Below are 12,920 nucleotides of genomic sequence, written 5' to 3' on the forward strand. Positions count from 1 at the left end.
TTTTTAGAAGTAATATTTATTTGACTAAATGGATTATAGTTATAAGATGTGATTAAAATTTAGATATTTCTCTTCTACTTTAACTATATTATAAATGATAGTTATCTTCTTTATTTTTTATTATAATGATAATAATAGAAGGAATATAGAATCATAAGTTGACTAATATAAGATAAGCATGCATATTGAAGTGGTAATCTACAAACAATAATTTTAGGATTCCTATGCATTGAATTGTGGGGTATTATGAGGTCAAGAATGGAAAATGATGAGTATGAGAAGAAAAAATGAAGTCTCAAACTCTATAAATGGAAAGATCAACACTGAACGATAGGAAAGTAAATTGAAGAAACATGATAACGATATCAATGTCAAAAAAAATTGTTAGATAATATATTGTAATTGACTAATGTGTCCTAAAATTAGCAATAATGCTTGCATACAAGCTACAATCAAGTCTCTCTCTCTCTCTCTCTCTCTCTCTCTCTCTCTCTCTCTCTCTCTCTATATATATATATATATATATATATATAGACACACACTCTCTCTCTCTCTCTCTCTCTCTCTCTCTCTCTCTCTCTCTCTCTCTCTCTCTCTCTCTATATATATATATATATATATATATATATATATATATATAGACACACACACACACACACACACACACCTATATGTGTGTGTGTGTGTGTGTGTGTGTGTGAGAGAGAGAGATAATAATTTATGAGTTACTTTTGGTACCGTAATATGAATTTTCAGATATAGTAATGAAGATTTTGTGGACTAAATTCTTTATTATCTTTTATATATCAATGGAGTTGTGTAGTTGGTATTTTTCCAAGATATTAATTTCTAGTAGATCATGTGTAAAATAACTTAATATATTTTTCACGAATAAAAAATTCTAATGATGGCTATACTTATGAACATGGGATATTTTCCATCTTAGTTATAAGTTGACTAGTGTGTATTTCCATAATAAGGCTTTTCCTTTATTTTAAGAAGTTCATAGAATGATAATCATCACAATTCAAAGTTACATAGTATTGAAAGGTGCAAAAGTTAAAGTATCTTTGCATCTCAATCATACATTTAATACTATAAACCTTTCGCATAGCCATATGCCTTGATATTGTCTCATTAGACCCTTAACCATTCATTATGTCTTTTAATCCTTTTCATTCATCCGATCACTCAAAAATTTAGAAATATCTAAACTAGTATCTAGTTGTTAAGAAGAAATCTAAAAACCATCAGAAGAAAGGTTCATTCACTCAAGTGACATGAATTTTGTTGTTCATGACAATCATTATAGAAGTTACCCCAAGAGTCTAGTTGTTAAGAAGAAATCTAAAAACCATTAGAAGAAAGGTTCATTCACTCAAGTGACATGAATTTTGTTGTTTATGACAATCATTATAGAAGTTACCATAAGGCTGGGGTCCCATGGGCACCCGCTTGCTTAAAAATAGAGCGGGTTCCGTTGAGCTTTTTTAGGAACATTTAAAGGGGAGCGGTCCCATGGGCATTACACATAAATATGCTTTAAAAAAATAGCACCTAAATTGCAGGAAATATTAAAAATATAAATTTTTGTTTTTAGAATTTTTGGCAAGGTGATTTCAATTTGGAGGGAAAATGAAGGGTAGGTTCTTGCCAAGTAGTAGAATTCTTCTCTAAACAATAGGGACTATTTCCAGCCTGCACCCCCCCCTCCCCCCCCCCCCCCCCCCCTTTGCATCCGCTCAACTAAAAAGTAGGGGCTCCTAGTTAATAGGAAAAGATTCCAAATTAAGCTTTTGCCCTCCCCACCAAAATATTATCATGGGACCTCCAGCTCCTTAAATATAGAGCCCAAGCACCCCCCATGGGACCCCAGGGTAAGAGTCCTATATAAGGCTTAACATTTTCATTAATAGAAAAATCAATACGAAAATACTAAATTGATTTACATGCTAACATTTAAATGACAAAAAAATTTAAAATTGCACGTAAATCAAACATTAACTTATTGAAAAAAAAAAACTGAAAACTTCTAACTAAAATATAATTCTTTAGAAATTTGTAAGTGCAAATACAGGCATACAAACAGATATACATACAGCCACACATACAAAAAGACATTCATACACACACAACTAGCCGTATGCACATCCTCTCTTCTATCTAAATTGCACTCTCTATTGACCATGTTCTAATAACAAGTTTGTGGCTTGTGTCCACTTCCTGTTTGTCTATGAGTGTAGACCTTACCAGCCATCCTCAAACATCACACACTGATGAAAACTATTGCTTTAAAAAAATATGTCAGCTTTAATTATTTAACACATTTAACTAAGAATCAAACCGGAAATTTAAACCATTTGAACTTTATAATATGTATAGATTAAGACTCTATCCGGACTTAGCTTGTCGTACTTAGCTTGTGGTGCTTCCATCTGCTTGTTGCTTGTCCACTAATTCTGATCTGGGCATGTGCAGAGTTGGAGGCTCCATCTTCCCCTCCAGCATACGCACCACTTGTTCCATGCTCGGCCTCTTCTCTTCTTCCCTTTCTATGCATAACAACCCTACAATACCCGCTCTTCTCACCTCTTCAATATTTGCCTCTGCTGATATAGCTTCATCTACGATATTAATAATCTTCCCCTGACAAATTTGAGTTGCAGCCCACGCAGGAAAGTAATACTGACTCGAATCTTGCACAGTCAAATCTACACTCCTTCGGCCGGACATAATTTCCAAGAGCGTAATACCAAAACTGTAAACGTCAACTTTAGCAGTGATGGGAAGACCGGAGATCCACTCTGGAGCTAAATATCCTCTCGTTCCTCTGGTTGTGGTCAGTACTTTGCTGAAATCTCTACCCAAAAGCTTTGACAACCCAAAATCTGCTAACTTGGGTGAAAAATCACTGTCCAAAAGAATGTTCTCGGGCTTTACATCGGCATGGATGATGCGATCTCTGCACTCTTCGTGTAGGTAAACTAAACCTCGTGCAGTTCCTAAAGCGATCTGGAACCGGGTCCTCCAATCGAGTACCTTCCGTTTACTCTTGGAGTTACTAGTGAACAAAACGGAATTCAGAGAGCCATTGCGCATGTACTCATAAACCAGTAAGCGTCTGGACCCTTGTGCACAAAACCCTCTCAGTCTGATCAAATTCGCATGCTGTATGTTGCCAAGAGAACTAATCTCCGCTCGGAATTGCTTCTCGTGTTGTCTTGAACCGGAATCCAGTCTCTTTACGGCCACGAGCGTACCGTCTGTTAGAGATCCTTTGAATACTGACCCGAATCCTCCACTCCCCAACTTAGACCTGAAATTCCTTGTGGCAATCTTCAACTCCATGTAACTATACATTCTAAGAAAAGACTCCGAGGAATCTTCAAAAGTCTCCTTCTCTGGTCGCAGCCTATACCTTTGCCACAATAGAAATGAAATCATACCCAAGGCAAGGGTGAGAACGCTCACAATAATAATGATGGTTCTCAGTATGGAGGAAGACGATTTATGAGAATTAGGAAACGAAGGGGCAGCTACTCGAATGGAGACTGTCGATTTATTGTTTGATGAAGAACTCTTCAAGTCTAGCAAATCTCCGGACCAGATTTTGCAAGGTGCCGAAGGTGACATGAAAGCAAAAGCAGTGCACGAGCAGTTGCGTAGGCAGGCTTTCTTGCAATCTTCCTCTGTTAGTGCAGGGTATGAAGAACCTGAATCATCAGGCAACGACACACCAGTCTCGATAAATACGTCAGTGCTGCCATTTCTGGTATCGCAGTTTAATGGCCTTTCCCGAACACAGCCACTCGCCCACCAGTTATTCGAATTCCAGGCTTGCTCATCTGCGGGGTGGAAACCCTCCACGCAGGTGCAGAACTGAATGTTGTTGGGGTTGCAGCTTCCATACGCGCCACAGAAACCATATACGGCACATTGATCTTTGGGACGAGCGGCCGTATTGCTCCATTTACCGTCGTCAAGCACAGCATAGACTTGTATTTGTCCGAGCCTGACTCGGAGAAAACGAAAGACCGCATTCGGGAAATTATAACTCACATACAGATCTGAACTATCATTCTTAACGGTGATATTGTAGCGCAACCCTTCTAACATTTCGGGAATTCCAGTGAAAATTTTGCCGTCCCATGGACCACTCTCCCAATAGTGAACAGAATTATTCCATATTAGAATCGCTTGTCTGATGGGTCCAGATAGATCCAACCAAATGGAGAAAAGCCCACGAGCGGGATCCATTGAGCTTTTCCAACTGATTAGCTTTTTCTGTCCTCCAAGCAACATGCCGGGCAACCAGGTATCTACAGGATAGTCGAAACTCTGCCAAACAGGCTCAGATTGACTGTCATTGCTTAGCAGTACAAAATTGCCAGAATCTAAGAGCACAGCCCGCGAGGCTTTGGAGGAAATATGAAGAGACCAAAGAGATGTGCCCTCTGCGTTGAAGAGTCCCAGATTACCTCCTTGAGAGAGCTTCAGAACGCCAGGATTGTTCTTCGCAGGGGTCTCCCTATTGGCCACCCAAACGATGATTTGCTCTGGTATGTCGTTGGCATACCAGATGCCAACATACCAGTTATTGCTTCCACTGGGGCTGAAAAACCCCAATTTAAACGTTTCATTCTTTGAAGTTATTGTCTGATTTGCAAAAAGAGAGGCGCCCAAGGAAAGAGAATCTCCCACATCAGTAGATAAGCCGCCAGAGTTGAAAATTACTGTTAATGCAGTAACAGAGAACATCATAGATGCTGCAGAAAAGCCGCTATTTCCGGCCATTTCCCTATTGTTTATTTCATATTTTATGAGTTGATCAGTATATGTAGTAGAATCAGCTCTACAAACTCCTGAAGGTCAGGAATTATAACGGTTTCAGAACGCACCGTGTTTGGGACGAATGCGGTCATGTGATATGATCAGGCACGAGTGCCCCTTACACGAATTCCGTCACGCATACGAAGGCAACACTTGGTCGTTCTTTCATTGAACTTGTAAGGCTATCCAGCCCCACGGTTCGACATGGCAGGATGCCTGTCATATCCATGCCGTGGCCCATGGTGATGTACGGACAGGAAGTTCGTGATAAATTAAAAATCTCTGACACGTTTAATAATTAATTATATTATTTCCAACTCACTTTAAGCGTACATGAGCCATCTGGGCGACAATCAAAATCGTTTAGAAAATTTCAATAATAATAAACATTGTTAATATTTCGTAGTAATTTTTTTATTGTGATGTGAATATCAGGGTTTAATGTGATTTTGAGTCAAACTCGATGACTCATGTTTCATGAGTAGTGATTCAACCTGAATCCATCTCTCATGAGAATAAATCGAACACTTAGCACTCATTGGATCTAGGTGATGCTCACAAGGGTGAAGCACCGGAATTTCCCGGGAGGTCACCCATCCCAGTACTACTCTAGCCTGAGCGCGCTTAACTACGAAGTTTCCTCCACAGTTAAACCCAAAGCTTGCAACCCCATTTGCAAAACCTTCACCAAGTGTTGTGCCTTATGAACCATTCATTAGAAAGCCCCTTAAGCTCATCAATTGATAAGTAGGAGATGATTTCCACAGCTAGTCAAATTGTGATGTGAATATTAGGATTTAACTGTGTGATTTTGAATCAAACTCGATGACTCATGTTTCATGAGTAGTGATTCAACATGAATCCATCTCTCATGGGAATAAATGGAACACTTAGCACTCATTGGATCTAGGTGATGCTCACAGGGGTGAAGCACCGGGACTTCCCGGGAGGTCACCCATCCCAGTACTACTCTAGCTTGAGCGCGCTTAACTACGAAGTTTCCTCCACAGTTAAACCCAAAGCTTGCAACCCCATTTACAAAACCTTCACCAAGTGTTGTGCCTTATGAACCATTCATGTTGAATCACTACTCATGAAACATGAGTCATCGAGTTTGACTCAAAATCACACAGTTAAATTCTGATATTCACATCACAATTTGACTAGCTGTGGAAATCATCTCCTACTTATCAATTGATGAGCTTAAGGGGCTTTCTAATGAATGGTTCATAAGGCACAACACTTGGTGAAGGTTTTGCAAATGGGGTTGCAAGCTTTGGGTTGAACTGTGGAGGAAACTTTGTAGTTAAGCGCGCTCAGGCTAGAGTAGTACTGGGATGGGTGACCTCCCAGGATGTCCCGGTGCTTCACCCCTGTGAGCATCACCTAGATTCAATGAGTGCTAAGTGTTCCATTTATTCTCATGAGAGATGGATTCATGTTGAATCACTACTCATGAAACATGAGTCATCGAGTTTGACTCAAAATCACACAGTTAAATTCTGATATTCACATCACAATTTGACTAGCTGTGGAAATCATCTCCTACTTATCAATCTTTTTTATTGTTAAGTTTCATAATTTCCTTATATATTTCATTTCTTATATTTTTATTGTAAGGATAATTATATTATAGTATAAAATAATTTTAGTTATTAGATACTTTTCATATATTATTATTATAATATATGTATTATTTACTAAAACAATTTAATTTGATATACATATCAAATTAAATTTTAAAAATATATGTTTAGTTAAATGATAGAAATTTTAATAACAATATAGATTTTAATAATAATAAAAAATTATAAATGTTTGATAGTAAAAAATTTGCCATTTTTAAATGATGGTTATCAAGGCATGTGTAAATTTTTTAAAAAGGTGATGTAACAATGTAACTTTATATATATATATATATATATATATATATATAAGTTAAATAAATATTAATATAAAATTAAAATTAAAATGTTAAAGAATTTAAAATTAGTATGTACATAAATTTAAATGAATTAAGTAGTATGATAAAATGATAAATAAAATTTAAATATAAATATTATAGAATGTTAAAAATGAGTATCTAATATAGTAGTAAAATTATTTTAAAGCAAAAATATATTTTAAAAAGTAAATTTGTTATAAATATTTTAGATCAACATAATTAATAATATTTTCATATTTATAATATTTTTAATATAATAATAATAATCTTATTGAAATCAAAGTATTATTATTATTTAATTAATACATTTATTAATTAATTCAAATTATATTATTATGTTGAAATTTTAGAATTTATTGTTCTATCATATTAAATAGTTATAATATATTTTTTAACATGATATATATTAAATGAGCTATACATAAATTTTAATTAAAATAAAAGTTTATATCATTTTAAAATTATAATATAAAAATCAATTATATTTATATTTTAATAATTTATTTTGAAAAATTAAAGCTTTTCAAAATATTTAAAAATAACAAAAGAAATTATGTTTAATGATTTTTTCTATTTAAGAAATTATACATTAAAAATTCTTATTTAATTAGAAAATAAAATTTAACTTTTTTAAAAACTTGTTTAATATATTAATTTTTTTTAAATTATTTAAAAAAATATTATAATACTTAGTTTCTTTAAAATAAAAAATTATTTAGCTTGTCGAACTGTCGCCTTAAAATACCAAATTCCTCTACGGCCCCTTACCATCCGGGCCCCTTTGTACTTGTGACAGTGACAGCAGTTATCTAGTGGTCAGTGATTTACATTATTAAATGAATAGTTAAAAGGAAATTTCAATTTCAACTTTTTCCTATACTTACCTTGGTATTATATTATATGTTAACTAATTAGTTCTCGGTAACATTTGGTTGATATAATATATTTAATAATTTAATTTTATCACAAGAAAATTAATTATTTTAAATTTATAAATTTATAAATTAATTATTTTATTTATAAAAAAGAGTTGAAAATATAAATTATAGAAAAAAATATATATTAAGAAAATAGAGAGAATATATTGGTGAGAGAAAAGCTTAATTCATCTATTAATTAATTTTTTACCATGACTTAAATTCACATCTTAAATAAAATAAAAATTATATTTATAAAAAAATTATAACAAATAATCCATAAATCTATATCCATACTACAAAATTTAATTCAAAAGTAAAATTAAAATTAAAATAGTAGATAATGATAAGTAAAACTAGAGTTGAAACAATTTTAATTATAAAAACTTTCTCCCTTTCAATTACAATACATTACATAGTATGTAAAAAATTATTTCTTCCTCCAATCTTCAAATTATTTTAAAATATTTCAAACCTAAAACAGTAAATATTAATAGACAATTGAATAGTAAAGTGGAAATAATAGTAATTCTACCATTATTATAAAACTTTGATTAACTATGTATAATTTTTTTTTAAAATCTTATAATTGTAAAAATAGAAAAAAAAAATAGAATAGAACTTTTTATTTGAACTAATATAAATGAATTCGAACAATAAAACTAAAATTAGTTTTCTTACAATTGTTCAATGTCAATGCTTATTTAAACTGAAGTTTTAAAACATCATTGAATTCATATATTTTTTAATTAGTTAAGGGGAAACAAGAGTTTCAATAGATTATGTCCATATACAATCAAATATACTTTAAATAAATTTATAAAAAATGCAAAACTCAAATTAATTATATTATATTCAAACTTCTAATTAGAAAATTAAAAAATAGATTTAAATGAAATTCTTTACTTAATTACAAAATAAAACATATAAAAATGATAATTTTTAATGTGTTTTATATTTGATTATTTAATGAAAAAATATTTTAAAAATTTACCAATTGGTTTCATTATGAAGAATTACTTAAAAATCAATTTATTTACTTAATGAATGAAAATTAACTAATCTAGTCATAAAGAAATACTATAAAAATTGTAATATTATTTTTTATAAAAAAAATTGATGAATTTGATAAATATTAAGTAAGATTTTTTTCAATTTTTTTAATAAAAAATATTTCATAAAATATTATAAGAATTTTTTAAAAAGTTTGTACATGGTTAATTAAAGTTTCATAATAATTGCAGGATTAATATTTACTGGTTTGAAATATTTTTAAATAATTGAAAGATTGGAGAAAGAATTAATATTTTACATACTATATAATTGAAAGGAAGAAGGTTTTTTATGATTAAGATTGTTTCAACATAAATTTTACTTATCATTATCTATTATTTTAATTATAATTTTACTTTTGAATTAAATTTTATAAAATGGATATGGATTTATGAATAAGAAATTAATTTTATAAAACTAAATACAAATTCTTTCTGTAAACTAATAAAATTAAAAAATATTACAATCAAATGTAAAAATTCATATTAATAATAAATAAAATGACTTTATATAATACTACATTAAACTTAAACCATTTAAAGTCACTTGCAGACTGCCATTCATGTCACTTAAAAACTTTGAATAGACTCTTCATATATGAAAATTATTATATTTATACTATCAACAAATGATTTGACAACATCTAGATGTTGCACTCAAAGCTGGGCAGATGATGCATAAAATGGCATATTCTTGCTTCCAACATACCAATTCTTACTTCCATTGGGGTTGCAAACCCCCAATTCAAACGTTCTGTTCTTTGAAATTATTGTTTGATTTCCAAAAAGAGAGGAGCCCAAGGAAAGAGAATCTCCCACATCAGTAGATAAGCCACCAGAGTTGAAAATTATTATTAATACAGTAACATAAATGCTCCTGAAAAGCTACTATGTCCGGCCATTTCTATATTGTTGATTTCATATTTACTGAGTTGATTGGTAGATATAGTAGAATAAGCTCTACAAACTCTAGAAGGTTAGGCATCATTTTTCTAAAATTATTATGTTTCAGAATGCACTGTGTTTGGGATGAATGTGGTCGTGATATTTCCAGCTCATTTTCTCTGAATAACATACATAGGTGCTCTTCACAACTCAAAATTGCATAAGGGTCCATGTGGGTGTTGGAATAGGAATAGAAATTTTTTGTTTTTCAGTTTGGTTCATCAAATGAAATAGGGACATTTTACTTTTAAAATAAACATATATTCATTCCAAAAAATAGTTGTTATTGGAATAACCATTCATATTTCTAATATTGCATCCCTATTCTCCATTCCAATGCATGTGACCAAACGGGCACAAAGCAATAATGAAGCTAACTTTTTGGGAAGTGACAGACAAAGTGGGATGAGCAAGTTATTTTGAATGCACTTGAAAAAAAAAACCCAATTTATTTGTATTCATAACATTAGAACTTGCATCCAAAAGAGATGGAATGGATATACTATGTAGGTGTTTGATTGAAATCATAAATGAGAGTGTGTAAAGGTAAACATCTATAAACATGTCCCATTATATGAGAAGATTGTATATATAACTTTGTTAAATTTTGTCATTATTTGAGACAATGAGATATATTTGAACAATTAATATCATTATAGCTAAGTTAAAGTTACATTGACCTTTTTTTGTTCTTTCTTCCAAAAATCTTACCATTTAAATGGAATGGAAAGCATTAGAAAATGTATTACTGATAATTATTTTGTTTCTTCTAAATTAAAGACTAGTTTTCTTGCAACCACATGTTCAAAGTCTTTGTCAATCATTACAGAAGGTAATGATCCCAAGGAATGTAAATCAACCAATCAAAAAATTAGAAAGAAATAACAAAAGAATATGAATTGTAAACTGTTGATTGAGATCTAGAAATTTTGAAGAACAACTATTTAAAGAGGATTCTAACCCTAAAATTGGAGTGTATGTGTGTGTGATGAGAAGATAAGGATGCAAACAAAGAGAGACGATATGCATGTATGAATGAATGCACAAGTGAAGAAGCAATTAAGGAGAAGAAGAAAAAGGCTAAGTCTAGAATTAGACATGGGCAATCGAACAAGTGAAGGACTAAATGGATATATCAGATTGAGAGATCAAATCAGAAATTGTATAGAGAAGATCCAAAATAATCTTGCAAAGAAAATTGAGGGTCAGGTACTAAATCAATTTTGAATTAAGGGAAATCACTTAACCGAGTAATCCTAATAAGTTATAATGTAAACCTCTGATGCTAACAGGTCTATGTATACCTCCTAACAGAGTCCTTACTTAATTGTAAATGTGAAATCCTTTAATAGGGTAGGACTTAACAGTCTTGGAACTTTTAATAGGGCAAACCTCCTATCAAGGTAGATCATATATTATGATCAAACATTATAAGTCTAACAAGTTAACTTTATTATTGCAATAGTGAAGATTTGTGGGTTTCATCCCCACCCCAGTTTTGCCTTCACATTGAAGTATTTTTGGGTAACCAAGTCTTTGTGTTATGTGTTGAATATTTTGTGGATATGATGTATACATTTATATTTCAACATTACAACTTTAATGTTAGAGCTAAGATATGAGATGAATTGCCTATGTGAATTAAGCAATTTGGTTTTGTGCAAATTAAAGTTTAAGATCCTAATTCACCCTCGCCCCCTCTTTGTATCTTGTTTCCCAATAATACTTCCAACAATTGGCATCAAAGCCCAATTCCCTTGAAAGAAGCCTTAAGAAGTCAGATCATGGAGATGGAGGAATATGTGTTAGAAAAAAATATATTGAGAATCGGATGATTGAAATCTAATTCACATTGCAACAACTTCAAGGAGCAAGAAAAGAGTTAAGGAAATCACTAACAAAAAGGAAAGAGATAGCAATACAACGAAATGACACTCTATGCAAGGAAGTAGATATAAAAGGACTACTTGATAGTGGAAAGACTGGTGATAATAGTAAAGGAATAACAAAACTACTAGAGAAGAGTAGTACTCTAAGAAAAGAGGCAAAAGAACTCAAGAGAGAATAGGAAACTCAATCAATAATACTATGTGAAGTAATAGAGAAAAAGAAGAAAGTTGAAGAAGACAAAGTCATGGCTGAAGAAGACAAAAGACAGATGACAACTAGACTTGAAAAGAGATCATTTGAAGTAGAAAAGCTCACAAACAATCAACTGGATATGATAAATCAATTGATAATTGGTACTCAGGAAGCAAACAAAAAGAACTTGAAGATCACAAAGCTAAGGTCACAAAATGAGAAACTAAGAAGTGTGTTAAGACATGAAAAGGAACTTATGAAAAGAATGAACAAACCAATTGAGGCTATCAATTACTTTGAAGAACTTATGAGATCACCTAAATCAACAAAGGACACCTCTACACTGGATACAACAAACATTTTTCATCTATTGAAGAAGGAGAATCATCAAAGAGTGGAGAACAGAGAAATGCTAAAGGAAAACCTACATGTCATATATATGTATATATGTTTGGTTGTGTACATATGTATATATGTATATATATCTATCTATGTACACACACATACATATACATACATATACACACACACACACACAGATGTATATATATATATACATGTATATATGTATGCATATATACATGTATATATGTGTGTGTGTGTATATATACTTGTATAGATGTGTATATATATATATACACATATACATGTATATATGTATATATGTTCTATATGTATCTACATATATACATAAATAATATATATACATATGTACATATATATGTATATATATACAGACACACACACATATATATTATACATACATGCATGTGTGTGTGTGTGTGTGTGTGTGTGTGTGTGTGTGTATTATACATACATACAAATACATATGCGTGCGCACACACACACACACATTCAGTTAGTTAATTTATGATAGCTATTACTTTATTCTAAGACTTATTGTGGTTGAACATAACTAGCACATATTCATACACACATATAAGAATAGCTAGTAACTACCCAAATTAAAATTAAACACCTGGGAACTTCTAGGGAGGATACAACCAATTAAATGGGATCAAGGAAAGTGGAAAGGAAGGATCATGGTAAATAAGTTTGTACTATCCAACTATAACTAATATAGAAATCATCCTAGAACACCTTGATGAATAAACCAATGCTATCTAGATATAAGTCAAATATCCCACA

At 31.7% G+C, this 12,920-nt stretch overlaps 1 pseudogene across 1 annotated transcript; it reads right to left on the minus strand.

Moving 5' to 3' along the window:
• Positions 1–2,030: 2,030 nt before the first annotated feature.
• LOC149558155 (G-type lectin S-receptor-like serine/threonine-protein kinase At2g19130 pseudogene) lies at positions 2,031–5,028 on the minus strand (annotated as a pseudogene). The gene has a single exon (XR_016364993.1). The product of XR_016364993.1 is annotated as a G-type lectin S-receptor-like serine/threonine-protein kinase At2g19130 pseudogene (transcript).
• Between the last annotated feature and the right edge of the window lie 7,892 nt (positions 5,029–12,920).

Source organism: Cupressus sempervirens, chromosome 5, assembly GCF_028749045.1.
Source record: "Cupressus sempervirens isolate cs-2001-9-10 chromosome 5, ASM2874904v1, whole genome shotgun sequence".
Taxonomy (NCBI): domain Eukaryota; kingdom Viridiplantae; phylum Streptophyta; class Pinopsida; order Cupressales; family Cupressaceae; genus Cupressus; species Cupressus sempervirens.